General features: G+C 39.7%; 1 protein-coding gene across 1 annotated transcript in view; it reads right to left on the bottom strand.

Moving 5' to 3' along the window:
- LOC106603686 (HIC ZBTB transcriptional repressor 2) overlaps nucleotides 1-10,711 on the bottom strand; it is a 98,088-nt gene extending 87,377 nt beyond the window's left edge. Inside the window, exon 1 of the mRNA XM_045708259.1 lies at nucleotides 10,422-10,711. The gene's annotated coding sequence lies outside the window, so the exon portion shown is untranslated. The remainder of the gene's footprint in view (nucleotides 1-10,421) is intronic.
- Nucleotides 10,712-12,902: the final 2,191 nt, after the last annotated feature.

The raw sequence follows: 12,902 nt of genomic DNA, 5'->3' as shown, positions 1-12,902 counted from the left end.
AAGTTAACAAACAGATTACCGACCATTTCGAATCCCACCGTACCTTCTCCGCTATGCAATCTGGTTTCAGAGCTGGTCATGGGTGCACCTCAGCCACGCTCAAGGTCCTAAACGACATCATAACCGCCATCGATAACAGACATTACTGTGCAGCCGTATTCATCGACCTGGCCAAGGCTTTCGACTCTGTCAATCACCACATTCTTATTGGCAGACCTGACAGCCTTGGTTTCTCAAATGATTGCCTCGCCTGGTTCACCAACTAATTCTCTGATAGAGTCCAGTGTGTCAAATCGGAGGGGACTGTTGTCCAAACTCTGGCAGTCTCTATGGGTGAGCCACAGGGTTCAATTCTCGGACCGATTCTCTTCTCTGTATACATCAATGATGTTGCTCTTGCTGCTGGTGATTCTCTGATCCACCTCTACGCAGACGACACCATTCTGTATACTTCTGGCCCCTCTTTGGACACTGTGTTAACTAACCTCCAGACGAGCTTCAATGCCATACAACTCTACTTCCGTGGCCTCCAACTGCTCTTAAACGCAAGTAAAACTAAATGCATGCTATTCAATCGATCACTGCCCGCATCTGCTCGCCCGTCCAGCATCACTACTCTGGACGGCTCTGACTTAGAATACGTGGACAACTACAAATACCTGGGTGCCTGGTTAGACTGTAAACTCTCCTTCCAGACTCACATTAAGTATCTCCAATCCAAAATTAAATCTAGAATCGGCTTCCTATATCGCAAAACAAAGCATCCTTCACTCATGCTGCCAAACATACCCTCGTAAAACTGACCATCCTACCAATCCTCGACTTCGGTGATGTCATCTATAAAATAGCCTCCAACACTCTACTCAACAAACCGCATGCAGTCTATCACAGTGCCATCCATTTTGTCACCAAAGCCCCATACACTACCCACCATTGCAACCTGTACGCTCTCGTTGGTTGGCCCTCACTTCATACTCGTCGCCAAACCCACTGGCTACAGGTTATCTAGAAGTCTCTGCTAGGTAAAGCCCCTCCTTATCTCAGCTCACTGGTCACCATAGCAGCACCCACTCGTAGCACGCGCTCCAGCAGGTATATCTCGCTGGTCACCCCCAAAGCCAATTTCTCCTTTGGTCGTCTTTCCTTCCAGTTCTCTGCTGCCAATGACTGGAACGAACTGCAAAAATCACTGAAGCTGGAGACTCATATCTCCCTCACTAGCTTTAAGCACCAGCTGTCAGAGCAGCTCACAGATCACTGCACCTGTACATAGCCTATCTGTAAACAGCCCATCTATCTACCTACCTCATCCCCATACTGTATTTATTTATTTATTTATGTTGCTCCTTTGCACCCCAGTATCTCTACTTGCACATTCATCTTCTGCACATCTACCATTCCTGTGTTTAATTGCTATATTGTAATTACTTTGCCACCATGGCCTATTTATTGCCTTAACTTACCTCATTTGCACTCACTGTATATAGACTTTTTATTTTATTTTCTTCTACTGTATTATTTACTGTATGTTTTGTTTATTCCATGTGTAACTCTGTGTTGTTGTATGTGTCGAATTGCTATGCTTTACCTTGGCCAGGTCGCAGTTGCAAATGAGAACTTGTTCTCAACTAGCCTACCTTGTTAAATAAAGGTTAAAAAAATAACAAATAAAAAAATTAAATCTTCAACAAGGTTGGAAAGTGACAGTGAAGATGAGGCCTCAGAGTCTGATGTTCAAGAGGTGGCCATTGAGGAGGTCCAGGGAGAAGACATGGAAGCCTGAGAGGAAGACAACCAAAGCTTTTGTTTCTGGACTATCATTTTACAGATGTATGTAGAAAAAGTTTTTGGGAGATGCGATGGATAATTGGGGATCATTTAATTTTCCCTTTCTTTTGTTGTTCAGTGAAATCATCCCATGTGAAGAGTCAACTCATTTAATTAAAGTTAAATGCATTACTACATTTTTTTTCTATTTGAAGGATTTAATCATTTGCAATTATGTCTACTTATGATAAGGTAAAAGGTTTATGTTTCTGTCTCCATATGATATGGTAAATATATCCAATGCAAAAAACATCTGCATGTAAATGGTATTAATATTAATTAGCATATATTTCTGTTAATTCCCATATATTCCTGTTAATTCCCACGGAAAGTTTCCACCTCTGAATATTCCCCAAAATGTGCAACTCTGTGTGGGAACTCCTTCAAGATGGTTGGAAAGCATTCCAGGTGAAGCTGGTTGAGAGAAAGATGTCATCGGGGAAAGGTTGGCTATTTGATGAATCTCAAATATAAAATAGATTTTGATTTGTTTTACACTTTTTTGGTTACTACATGATTCCATATGTGTTATTGCATAGTTTTGATGTCTTCACTATTATTATAGAATATGTAAAATTTGAAAGGGGGCAAATACTTTTTCACAGCACTGTACATACAGTGCTTTCAGAAAGCATTCATTCCCCTTGACTTATTCCAAATTGTGTTGTTCTTTTCATTTAGGTCATTATTGTGGAATCACTACAATGTTGTTGATCCATCCTCAGTTTTCTCCTATCACAGCCATTAAACTCTGTAGTTGTTTTAAAAATCACCAATGGCCACATGGTGACATCCCTGAGCAGTTTCCTTCTTGTCCTGAACCTCAGTTCAGAAGAACCCCTGGTCACTTTAATAATGGAATACTGGTCACTTTAATAATGTTTACATACTGTTTTACTCATTTCATATGTATATACTGTATTCAACTGTATTCTAGTCAATGCCACTCTGACATTGCTCATCCTAATATTTATATATTTCTTAATTCCATTCTTTTACTTTTAGATTTGTGTGTATTGTTGTGAATTGTTAGATACTACTGCACTGTTGGAGCTAGAAACACAAGCATTTTGCTACACCTACAATAACATCTGCTAAATATGTGTATGTGACCAATGAAATCTGATTTGATTTGAGGGCTATTGTAAACGGGCTATAAAATCCCTCATAAAATCCAAATCCTTAAGAGGAATTGTATAGAATTTGGGAGAATAAATACTAGTGAACAGGTGCAGTGACCTCAGTGTTTTACTCCTGGGGGGGATCACTTCATTTACAGTGCCCCTGCGCTGGTCCGGGTGACACCCCTCCAATTAAGCCCCCGTTTTCAATATGGTCAGCCACGATGAACACAAATAGAGAGAAGCCCACCACAAACAGAGCCTTGCCCGGGGTGGAGCAGGCAAAGAAAAGAGCCCCATCCATTTCATCACCGCTTATCAGTAACCCCAGACAGATGTGCCACGTGGTTCAGCGAGAAAATAAAGAATATGTGTGTCCCCTCCCATTTTTATCTCACACACACAGAGGGGTGACCCAGATCTGAGATGTGGGGGTATGTGACTGTTTGATTGACCCCAAAATCAGTTTGGAAGAAATGTTCATGCCTCAAAAAGGCATGTGCCTACATCTAACTCGGCCAATCAGGAACAGTTTACCAGTCTTCCTGGTAAACAACTCCAGTGTAGATTTTGCGTTGTGTTTTAGGTTATTGTCCGGTTGAAAGGTGAATTCATCTCCTATCTCCCAGCAGACTGAACCAGATTTTCCTCTAGGATTATGCCTGTGCTTAGCTCCATTCAGCTTGTTTTTTATCCTGATGAACTCCCCAGTCCTCAACGATTACAAACATACCCATAACATGATGCAGCCACCACTATGCTTGAAAATATGGAGAGTGGTACTCAGTAATGTGTTTTATTGGATTTGCTCCAAACATAACATGTATTCAGGACAAAAAGTGAATTGCTTTCCCACATTTTTTGCAGTATTACATTAGTGCAGTTTTTCCCAAACTCGGTCCCCGGGATCCCAAGGGGTTTTTGCCCTAGGACTCCACAGCTGATTCAAATAATCAAAGCTTGATGATTAGCTGGTTATTTGAATTAGCTATGTAGTGCTAGGGCAAAAACCAAAATGTGCACCCCTTGGGGTCCCGAGGTCAGAGTTTGGGAAACCCTGCTTTAGTGCCTTGTTGCAAACAGGATGCATATTTTGGAATATTTTTATTCTGTACATTAGGTTAGTATTGTGGAGTAACTACAATGTTGTTGATCCATCCTCAGTTTTCTCCTATCACAGCCATTCAACTCTGTAACTGTTTTAAAGTCACCATTGGCCTCATGGTGAAATCCCTGAGCAGTTTCCTTCCTCTCCGGAAACTGAGTTAGGAACGACGCCTGTATCTTTGATGTGACTGGGTGTATTGATACACCATCCGAAGTGTAATGAATAACTTCATCATGCTCAAAGGGATATTCAATGTCTGCTTTTTTTATTTTACCCATCTACTTTTTTAAATTTTATTTATTTCACCTATATTTAACTTCTATGGGCTACGTGGGACGCTAGCGTCCCACCTGTGGGACACAGCCAGTGAAATATCAGCGCGGCAAATTCCAAAACAACAAAATGTCATAATTCAACTTTCTCAAACATACAACTATTTTACATCATTTTAAAGATACACTTCTCCTTGATGTAACCACATTGTCCGATTTCAAAAAGGCTTTACAGCGAAAGCAAAACATTAGATTATGTTAGGAGAGTACATAGACAAAAATAATCACACTGCCATTTTCCAAGCAAGGACATGTGTCAATAAAATCCAAAACACAGCTAAATGAAGCACTAACCTTTGACGATCTTCATCAGATGACCCTCCTAGGACATTAAGTTACACAATACATGTATGTTTTGTTCGATAAAGTTCATATTTATATCCAAAAACAGCATTTTACATTGGCGCGTGATGTTCAGAAAATGTATATCATAAACGTTGACAAAATATATAACAATTATTAAAAAAAATATAGATAGACTCCTCCTGGATGCAACCGCTGTGTCAGATTTTAAAATAGCTTTACGGAGAAAGCACATTTTTCAATATTCTAAGTACATAGCTCAGCCATCATGGTGAGCTATTCAGACACCCGCCAAGTTCGGGGCAACCTAAACTCAGAATTAGTATTAGAAATATTCTCTTACCTTTGCTGATCTTCGTCAGAATGCACTCCCAGGACTGCTACTTCCACAAGAAATGTTGTTTTTGTTCGAAATAATCCATATTTATGTCCAAATACCTCCGTTTTGTTCGTGCGTACAGATCACTTATCCAAAGGCATACCGAGCGAGCGCGGAACCAGACACGAAAAGTCAAAATGTTCCATTACCGTACTTAGAAGCATGTCAAACGCTGTTTAAAATCAATCTTTATGGTATTTTTAACATAAATTTGCGATAATATTCCAACCGGACAATAGCATAGTCATTCAAGAAGAAAAAGAAGGAACGGCGCACTCTTGTGACCGCGCATATCCAATCCCTTTGTTGCCAGGCAGACCACTCAGTAACTGAGCTCCTATTATCTGCCCATTAACAGGAGAATGCTCAAACCACTTTCTGAAGGCTGTTGACAGCCAATGGAAGCCTTAGGAAGTGCAACGTCACCCCACAGACACTGTAGCTTCGATAGAGAATCAAAAGAAGAACTACAATTCTCAGACTTTCCACTTCCTGCTTGGATTTTTCTCAGGTTTTTGCCTGCCATATGAGTTCTGTTATACTCACAGACACCATTCAAACAGTTTTAGAAACTTCAGAGTGTTTTCTATCCACATCTACTAATACTATGCATATTCTAGTTTCTGGGCCAGAGTAGTAACCTGTTTCAATTTTCATCCGGCCATGAAAATACTGCCCCCTAGCCCAGACAGGTTAACCAGGTAGGCTAGTTGAGAACAAGTTCTCATTTGCAACTGCGACCTAGCCAAGATAAAGCATAGCAATTCGACACATACAACAACACAGAGTTACACATGGAATAAACAAAACATACAGTCAATAATAATAATAATAATACAGTAGAAAATAAATAACACAAAAAGTCTATATACAGTGAGTGCAAATAAGGTAAGATAAGGGAGTTAAGGCAATAAATAGGCCATGGTGGCGAAGTAATTACAATATAGCAATTAAACACTGGAATGGTAGATGTGCAGAAGATGAATGTGCAAGTAGAGATACTGGGGTATCTACCAATAGGTTCCCTTCTTTGTGAGGCATTAAACCTCCCTGGTCTTCGTGGTTTGAAATTCACTACTCGACTGAGGGGCCTTACAGATATTTTTATAAGTGGGGCACAGAGATGAGGTAGTCATTAAAAAATCATGTTAAACACTATTAGTCAACACAGAGTGAGTCTATGCAACTTATTATGTGACATGTTAAGCTAATTTCTACCTCTGAATATATTTAGGCTTACCATAACAAATTGTTTGAATACTTATTGACTCAAGACATTTCATTTTTAATTAATTTGTAAAACATTTCTAAAAACATAATTCCACTTTGACATTGTGGGATATTGTGTGTAGGCCAGTGACACAACATCTCAATTTAATCAATTTTAAATTCAGGCTGTAACACAACATTTGGAAAAAGTCAAGAGGACTTTCTGAAGGCACTAAGGAGTTTTGTTCATGAAGAAGGATTTTTTTGTTAGGTTCACTTTGATCATGTGCACCTACTCTTTAGTTTTCTAGCTAGTTAATGTTAACTTGCTAACTGAGCCAGATAGTCACACACACTTCATATGAAACGACTGGAGTGTTAAGTGCAGCACAATGCACACAACACTAATTGCTTTACCAAGCTAGCTATCTAGCAAGATGAAGAAATAATTGAATTAACTCTCCATTAGCCCATACTGCCAGGGCCAGTTAGTTAACTTCTCTAAGGCCAGTGGGACGATTTCGTCCCACCTATGTAACAGCCAGGGGAATACTGTGGCGCGTTTTTCAAATACCTTAGAAATGCTATTACTTCAATTTCTCAAACATATGACTATTTTACACCATTTTAAAGACAAGACTCTCGTTAATCTAACCACACTGTCCGATTTCAAAAAGGCTTTACAACGAAAGCAAAACATTAGATTATGTCAGCAGACATTTTTTTTTTTTTCAATTTTTATGCCATTTTTCTCATAAAAAAGCGATAATATTCCGACCGGGAAAGCGTGTTTACGTTCAAAGAGAGAGAAAATAAAAACATGGGATCCCCTCGTGCACGAGCCTCAGTCTGATTGTCCTCTGACAGACCACTTACCAAAGGCACTAAAGTTTTTCAGCCAGCGGCTGGAATTACATCATTCAGCTTTTTCCCGGGTTCTGAGAGCCTATGGGAGCCGTAGGAAGTGTCACGTTACAGCAAAGATCCTAAATTTTCAATAAACAGAGCCAAGAAGCCCAAGGAATGGTCAGAGAGGGTACTTCCTGTACAGAATCTTCTCAGGTTTTTGCCTGCCATATGAGTTCTGTTATACTCACAGACACCATTCAAACAGTTTTAGAAACTTTAGGGTGTTTTCTATCCAAAGCCAATAATTATATGCATATTCTAGTTTCTGGGCAGTAGTAATAACCAGATTAAATCGGGTACGTTTTTTATCCGGACGTGTAAATACTGCCCCCTAGCCCTAACAGGTTAAACGCTTAACATCGCCACTTTTTACATCTTTAAAAAATATTTTTTTTAAATATTTTTTTAGGAACTCAGTCTGGGTTCCAACTTTGTGCCAGTTGCACATCTCTGATTTAAATGAAGCAAATCGGATGTAAAACCATTGTGAACAACAACAATTAACTGCTGACACTGGGCAGAGGTGCTAAGTACTTGTCGGCAGTCAGATTTCTGTGTGTCTGAATCCTTAGTTAAAACATTGATGCTTCAGAATCCAGTCTTCAGCAGAATGCCATCCCTCAGACTGAAAACCATAATGCCAGATTCAGCCCTATCGCACTTATTACAAAGCACAGAACAGTAAATAGCACATGATGCAAAACACATAATTGAGGTGGTTTTCACTCTATCTTGAAAACTTGACTGCTGACATACACAATTCTTAGGAATTGTATAACATATACTTTTTGTGTAGTATTCCTTTAAGTTTGTCAGAAATAATTCAGGTAGTAGAGATGCATTTAATGGACAGCTGATGCGTATCCATGCAGTGTTGCAATCAGTTGACAAAGGATGATCACCTACTCACATACGTTATACCTACAGTGTATTCGCTACACATTAATGCCTGTGTATGTGTGTGTGTGTGTGTGTGTGTGTGTGTGTGTGTGTGTGTGTGTGTGTGTGTGTGTGTGTGTGTGTGTGTGTGTGTGTGTGTGTGTGTGTGTGTGTGTGTGTGTGTGTGTGTGTGTGTGTGTGCGTGTGTGTGTGTGTATTGACCCGCATGACCAGCGCTGCGATATATCCACAGTAAGGGACAGAGGGCATGTTAGGGTAAAGATTCTTATGGTCCCACTAACAGATTCCTCTCCCCTTCACCTGCATTCAAAGACTGCACACCCTGCAGGCAATCAGCACAACATTCCAAGGACTGTTTCCTCTCCTTAAACAACAACCCTTCCCTGAGGAGGTTTAGCCACTGAACAAACCACACGACCCAGCCAGGAACAAATACAGTGCTGCACGCACCAGCTAAGCACAATCCATAAGTCCCAGGCCAACATGTCAGCAGAACATATAGCCTAAGTCCCCTTCTTATAGCCCCCACACTGTAAACCATGACCACAATGTACACCGAACACTCTGTCTGTCTGTCTGTCTGTCTGTCTGTCTGTCTGTCTGTCTGTCTGTCTGTCTGTCTGTCTGTCTGTCTGTCTGTCTGTCTGTCTGTCTGTCTGTGGTAAGGTAAGGTAAGGTAAGGTAAGGTAAGGTAAGGTAAGGTAAGGTAAGGTAAAACAGAAAGTACTAGCAGCAGTAGCAGGTCAAGAAGAGTTTGCGCACGCAACACCCACCCACCAAAGCCACTTCATGGGCCTCTGTATAACTACACAGTAATAACCCTATGTTACTCAGGAGAGATGACCTAACTTCCTGTCCACTCACTATCAATGAAGAATCAGCATGTAAGCCTGTAGAATAGATGCATCATCAGCTACATTGTATTTTCTTGTTCAGAAAATGCAGCTTTAGATGATCACATCATGTATACCTCGTTGCAACTATACACCATGTATAGTCTACCTGGGACAGGCAAAATCTTAGTTTGCTTAAAATGAAAACAGCTACCAGAACTCAATAGCTGACATTCCAGCTATTGATTATCTCTGTGCCCCTTGGTACTTTAACAACACAAGTCACCTGAGCAGGCAGGGCTCACGGTGTACACGTATTAGCCTACTCACCTCAAAAACAGCTCAGAAGAACTGGTAACATAGCCTAGATACATTGGCTATGATTAAACAACATTTAAAAAGTAAACAACCCGTTTTGTTTACTTATTTTTTACATTTTTTCAAATGACTTAATTGACTGAAAGGGTGGTTACACATTATGCAACATAAGCCTGGCTACGGTAAAACGACTGAACCTGCTTGGCTACAATGTAACGATATACATTCGCGGACTGCCACAAAGCTAGTCGATGTATGCAGCTGTAGAGCCGTCACATCATCATAAAAGCTTCACTAGTGTAGCCTATTTATATAGACAACACTGCGAGTACTATGTGTTCTCGTTCATCAATTAAAGTGCAATGTTGTATCTATAAATGCGCTATAAGATAGATACGGTAAACAATGCTGTGTTTAGCATCATGTAAGGCATGCGCCTACATAAAATGTACAATGTAAACAGGAATGAGAAAGCTCGTCAAAATAAAAATCTGCCCCCAATTCGATTTTGGCCAAATTCGATATTGTAAGATTTAGGAAATGAACGTGACCATGAATGTATACTGAAGCCTACCTTAATCAAATAATTGCAACCATAAAATGTGTTGTGATCAACATAGACTCGAAGTCCAAATATGAAAAAGGCATTCCCATGAGAAACCCAATGCCTATTAAATGGCATGTACAATCGAAATCCTTTAATTATTAAATAAAGACAAATGTTTTTTAAAATGAGGGAGAATCGTAGTGCGCAAGCTAAACTAATTGCATTGAGATCGCTCCTTTCTTTCAGGTTGCCAGCTAGTTTACCCAAGCATTAAACAGTGGCAGGCTATCATCGGGTGCAACCAACATTGCGAAATAACATAAATATAAACAATGTTATCGTATCTACAAAACCAAAAACGTTATAAAATGCATGCTGTGATCGACAGCGGGTTTTCAAAGATGTTCATGCAGACAAAAAGGGAGCTGACATCTTGCCAAGCTGGTAGAGCCAGTATAGGCACCATAAGCGAAGCCCTTTTTGTTGGCACGCGATAGAAAGCCACCACCACAGCGAAGATCATTTGTGATTCATCCCCCTGTGCGCAATCAATCAATCCGTTCACAACAGAAAATAAACCTGCACTAGCATGCTATCCCACGCATCGGATAATAAGATAAATAACGCTTAGATACCTTTTTACATCGGTAGAATCGTTCTCAATTTACCATCCTCTTGCTCATCTCACAGCCTTCGGGACGCCATGTTGCAAGCTTGTGACGTTGGGCTTTCTCACCCCTGACCCAAATTTGAATAGAAGCCAAATAAGAGCGGAGGAAAGGAGACAACATCGGGCTCTTTCCTCTTCGGTGTTACATGGCGGTTTGCGGAGTGTCGGATTTTTCAACACGAAGCCCCTTCGCAGTGCAGCTCGGCGTAGCCTAATAATTGTTTCCGATATGCATGCGATAAGATACTGTGAACCTGGTCTAGGCATATCACCCACCATGGTGCAGCGCTTCTTTGTATCACATCTGTCGACTTGTAGTCACCTTGATTAGCAATACAAGTCTTCTATTTCTCACACTAAGGCCGTAGACAATTTACATTAAGCAATTTCATACTTTTGTGTTTTGCAATAGTTTGTAGGCCTAATTGCAAATTAACGTACATGTGTATTAAGACGTTAATAGTGTTATATTGACAGGGCATGACTAGTGGCCTATAACGTCTCCAATAGATCAATGCATATTGTCATCATGGTTGGTTTAAATTAGGTTATTTTCAATTTCAGGGGAAACGTGGCAGGCTTTGTGGGCAATTTCACACAGCAAGACAAAAGCGAATGAATGCTTGGGATTAGGAGACCGCTCTGGTGAGTGTGTGGTTTAATTTCTTTATCACTATTGAGATATTGTAGGCCTGCAGACAATAATAATATCAGCTCGTATAGTAGGCCAACATAACGATAGCCGACTAAACTCAACTCCACGATTTAAAATGGAGTTGAGCGTCACTAGTGTGGGCGGACTGGAGCTCCAACGTCACATGAAATTATGTTTTATCACAAACTGCTCACAAATTTCAGCACCCAGAGAATAGCCTGCAATTATACAAAACCAAGAATAACATAACTATGGCCGAAATAGGCCTATAATCCAATATAATAGTAATGGCCATTGCAATAGGCAAAGTTTACGCCTACTCTAACATTGTGACACTTTGCCTTGATTTTGCATGTTTTTTTTAATAGCGTGCGCATTGAGTATTTAGTCTGTAAAGGGTCCCTTACATAATATTTTAGCCAACAATGGAAATCCCTGACACCAGATGTTCTGAACGGAAGTGAGGTAATCTATTGGCCTCACCTCATAGCACACATCAAATGGCCATCAAATGACTGTGACTTAATCTTTTTTTTTCGTTAATAAGACCCATGTATATGTAATATGTTATTATTCAAATGAAAACAAAACTACTGAATTAGTCGTTAATTTCTCTCTGGTAAAGTTTACATACACAAAAACAAATATTTTTAATCTGTCCCCAAATGCAATATATGTAAAATATATATATAATCTCTAGAATTAGTCAATAACAAAAAAATAACTACAACTCTATCATAGTTTTATACAATTGCAACCCTTGACCTGATTTTATATTATTTTAGGTACTTTAACTTTTGAAACTTTAAACATTTCTTGATTTTGTTTATTTTAATGTTATTTTATGTTTCTTTAGAGAAATATATATGTGTAGTGATGTCCTATGTTTTTTGTTTGTTATTGTATTGTAATTTGAAAGTGTTTTTTTTTTTTAAATAAAGAAAAATAAAACATCAAATGGCCACTTCAGATTACTGAAGCACCCTGAAAAAACATGTCTTGCGCCACACTGAAACCAAAAGTGGCATTGCTGTTTGAAATAAGTGATTGCTTAGAATAGCTGCAGACATTTCATAATTTTAGTCCTGGTTTATGACCTGTATAGGTATTGTAGCCTAAAGAAAAAATTGGCTACTTTAAAGGACTTTAAGTTTGGAAGGTGCCGCAATAATGTCATTTTGGGAGTAGCCTAGTGAACAGGGCCTTTCATGCAGGCCTAGCCCATTTTATGGCTCGGAGGCAATAAGCTCTCCTGACACTCTACGGTTGCCATTAAAACTGCATCCAACTATATAGTCCCACGAACGAAGCACTGATGACAGGACACGACCTCCTGTCGGAGTAGTTTCCTAAAACAACTGAGGAAGATAATGATGATAAATACCGTGAATATGATTGCATTCACCGGGATACGGTGGATGGACTCCTCTGGTGCCAATATGATAGGCTACTGTTTTCTCAACTGGGAGTTGAGAATTCTGATAACTAGAAACAGTTTAGAGTGTTTTCTTTGTCTTCTCTTTTTATCAATAGCCATTTGCTTTCTAAACTGTTTTTCCTACGATTGTATTTTGAAATATTGCGATAGACCTAGACCTACAGTATTTAACTGTTTTTCACTGACCACTGCAATGCAATAATTAGCTACTTGGTGGGCTCAGCAGGGGCGGAAATCCCGGGGGGGACGGGGGGGGCACGACCCCCCCATCCTGGGAAAAATATGATTTGTCCCCCCCAATATATCACTGAAACATAACTATGTAATTTAAATAATATTAATAATACGCAATG

The sequence above is a fragment of the Salmo salar genome, chromosome ssa26 (assembly GCF_905237065.1).
Source record: "Salmo salar chromosome ssa26, Ssal_v3.1, whole genome shotgun sequence".
NCBI lineage: Eukaryota > Metazoa > Chordata > Actinopteri > Salmoniformes > Salmonidae > Salmo > Salmo salar.
This window is presented reverse-complemented; position numbering and strand designations above follow the sequence as displayed.